The sequence below is a fragment of the Rhipicephalus sanguineus genome, unplaced genomic scaffold (genome assembly GCF_013339695.2).
Source record: "Rhipicephalus sanguineus isolate Rsan-2018 unplaced genomic scaffold, BIME_Rsan_1.4 Seq10031, whole genome shotgun sequence".
NCBI lineage: Eukaryota > Metazoa > Arthropoda > Arachnida > Ixodida > Ixodidae > Rhipicephalus > Rhipicephalus sanguineus.
This window is the reverse complement of record NW_023614146.1, coordinates 46954-50404: the sequence shown is the minus strand read 5'-3', so window position 1 is coordinate 50404 and position 3451 is coordinate 46954.

Sequence of the window (3451 nt, the reverse complement as noted above, 5' to 3'; positions counted from 1 at the left end):
AATTTCTCCGCCTGTTCGTGAACGCTTTGGCTCACCAGGTGCGGGCAGGACTTTGATATTGCAGACCGAATACATGACATCGCAATGCCGTTTTTTACGAGTCTCGAGTGGCCAGACTGATAGCTGAGCAAACCCTTTTTTGATCTCGGTCTGTATTTCCAGCATTTTTTTTTCTCAGGGCAAAATACCATGTGAAGGTCAAGATACTGCAACGTATCGTTCTGTGGGCTCTCACATGTGAATGTGAGTCCCTGCCCTTGTTCCCTGAACACCTTCATAGCATCAACCATTTTTCTGTTGCAATCACGCCTGTCAACAAACACCAAATAGTCGTCAACATAGCGAACTACCTTGTTTGTTAGACTACAAAGGTTACTCTCAAATGCCCTATCCACCTTCGCTAAAAAGATCGTACTCAGAATCGGCGCCACGCAAGAGCCAATGCATACGCCAGATCTCTGAGCGAAAGCTTTCCCCTTCCAGGTGATGAACGTCGAGTCCAAGTAGCACTTAAGCACCTCAAGGAAACCACCAACCGAAACGCCCGAGCGAGTGGTGAACGCGTGTTCGTCATCTTGATCACTTATGCACTCCTTCACACTCTGCAGTAAAGGAGCTTGCGGTAAAGAGTAATATAAATCCTCGATGTCAAGGCTGAAAGCACGTGACGCCTGAAAGCACGGACTCGACGTTCAACGAAGTTGAAGCACTACGCAGTGTTCTCTTTTCTTACCTCGACATTTTTGACATCGACGACCGTCCCCTGGGCCGCAGACGCGTCGTAGCCCACCGTATCGATACCGGCGACGCCAGTCCCCTTCACAAACGCCCTTACCGTGTGTCTCACTCGGAGCGCCAAATTATACAGAAGGAGGTAGAGAAAATGCTCGACAAAGACGTGATAGAGCCTTCCTCGAGTCCCTGGGCATCACCCGTGGTGCTTGTTAAAAAGAAGGACAACAGCTGGCGATTCTGCGTCGAATATCGCCATCTCAATCGAATCACCAAGAAGGACGTCTATCCTCTACCTCGAATTGATGATGCGCTCGACTGCATTCATGGTGCCAAGTATTTCTCATCAATTGACCTTCGCTCTGGATACTGGCAAATTTCTGTCGATGACCGCGACCGCGAGAAAGCATTCATCACACCCGACGGCCTTTACCAATTTAAGGTCATGCCTTTTGGGTTGTGCAATGCTCCTGCAACTTTTGAACGCATGATGGACTCTCTCCTACGCGTTTTTAAATGGTCGACCTGCCTTTGCTATCTCGACGATGTCATTGTTTTCTCGCCCACCTTTGAAAGCCACCTTCCACGTCTGTCGGCCATTCTTGACGTTTTTCGCTGTGCTGGCCTCCAGCTTAATGCATCGAAGTGCACCTTTGGACGCCGTCAGATTAAACTACTTGGCCACCTTGTTGACGCTGCTGGTCTCCAACCCGACCCCGACAAAGTCCGCGCTGTCCGCGAATTCCCGGTTCCACGTTCCACACAGGAAGTCCGCAGCTTTCTGGGACTCTGCTCGTACTTCCGCCGTTTTGTCATCAACTTCGCGGAAATTGCTCGGCCACTCACGGATCTCCTCAGAAAGAACGTGGCTTTCTCCTGGGGTGACGACCAAGAACATTCCTTTGCGTCGCTGATTTCCGCACTCACATCACCACCTGTGTTGGCTCATTTCGACCCAGCCGCTCGAACAGAGCTTCGCACCGACGCAAGTGGCCATGGCATTGGTGCTATACTCGCTCAGATACAGAATGGCACAAACAGAATGGCAAAAACTCAAATAGGTTAAGCAGTAGTTATTTGCAGAACTGCTTAACCTCTTTAAGTTTTTCAGACCCGTTTCGTATGCGTAATTCTCAGGCGCTAGTTCAGTTCCTCTCAGAGGAGAACCCCGGCTGTTGAAAGGCTTTGAGTATGGATATTGAAGACCTGTATTATTCTTTGCCGCATGGGGACTTGTTAAAATGTGTTGATGAATGTATTAACGAACAAGGGCACCAGACGGTTTTCACCGATAAATGTGGTCTTTCTACCGGGGCATTTCTAGAAATCCTTTCCATGTATTTAAAGTCGACGCTTGTAGGTTGGAAGGAAGGCGTTTATGTGCAGAAATCAGGAATATGTATTGGTTCTAAAGTTGCTCCGGTTCTTAGTGATTTATACCTTAGCAAGATTGACAATCTTTTGGAAGGCGCCTTAAGTAATTCGGTTATTAAGGTTTTTCGTTATGTGGACGATTACTTGATTTTTTGTAGTGGTGAGGACTTTGAAAAGGTGGTAACGCCCGTGAGCGAAAAATTTGAATTAAATGGAGGAGGGCTGAGCTTTACTAAAGAGGTGCCTCAGAATAATGGAATATAATTTCTAGACATTTCCTTAACGTTCCAGAAGAACCACGTGTGCTGGCACTATTCTGCTAGATCTTCGAAACCGCTGTTAAATTTCTCGTCGAAGCACTCGAAGGTTGTAAAAAACGGCATCGCCATGTCTTGCCTTAAGTCAGCCCTCACCAAGTCGTGTGAGCACAAAATGAGTGATAGCTTTAACGCACAGGCTACGCGTCTTTTAGATGTAGGGTATCCTCATGATGCAGTGGCCACGGTCGCTGAACGTTTAAAGAAGTCTATTGTGTTAAGTCCGAGCATGGTTGCAGAAAGCGATGGGAAGAAATGTGTCGTAGGTATACCGTACATTCATCGCGTATCTCACAGGCTAAAGAAAGTAGGAACTGGATACGGCGTTAATGTTGTTTTCACGGCTGCCAATAAGCTAGGTAAGATTTGTGCCGCTGTGCAGAGGAAGAATGAGCGAGTAAAAGACAAGAAGCGGATCGATATTTGTTTCGTAAAACACACCAACAAATTCACTGATTGCCGTACGAGTGTGGTGTATAAGGTCCCTTTCAGTTGCGGCCGCTTCTAGGTAGGACAGACGGGCCGATGCATCAGCCAGAGATTGTTGGAACATAAGAGATCGCTAACAGGAGGCTCACCTTCTAATCTATCGTTACATTGTCGAGATTGTAAGTGCACGCCAAAATTCGATGAATGCGCAGTGTTGTACCGGCATAGAAATGAAGAAACACGCCTGATGATTGAAGCATGGCATATCGAGAATAGTGGTAGCGCATGCGTGAGCCAACCGTCGATTAACTTGCATAAAGATGAAATCAAATGCCTTAACAGTTATCTTCCACGTAGACCGCCACGCGTGCCGGATTGATAGGTTCGCCTGTTGCATGGGCATGCGCAGATAAGTTTTCGTGCCTTCTTTCTTTTCAGCCGTTGTGCGTCTCTTCAGTTGTTAGTCGGCGTTTGTGGTGTCCTGACTTCTTTCTTGTGCCCGTGTTTGCACGCCCTGTCTTTTTAGAATGATTATCTTGCCAAGTTTGACCGTTTGCTTCAGCAATTATTGAACCACTCACTGGTTTTAAGAGTATGTA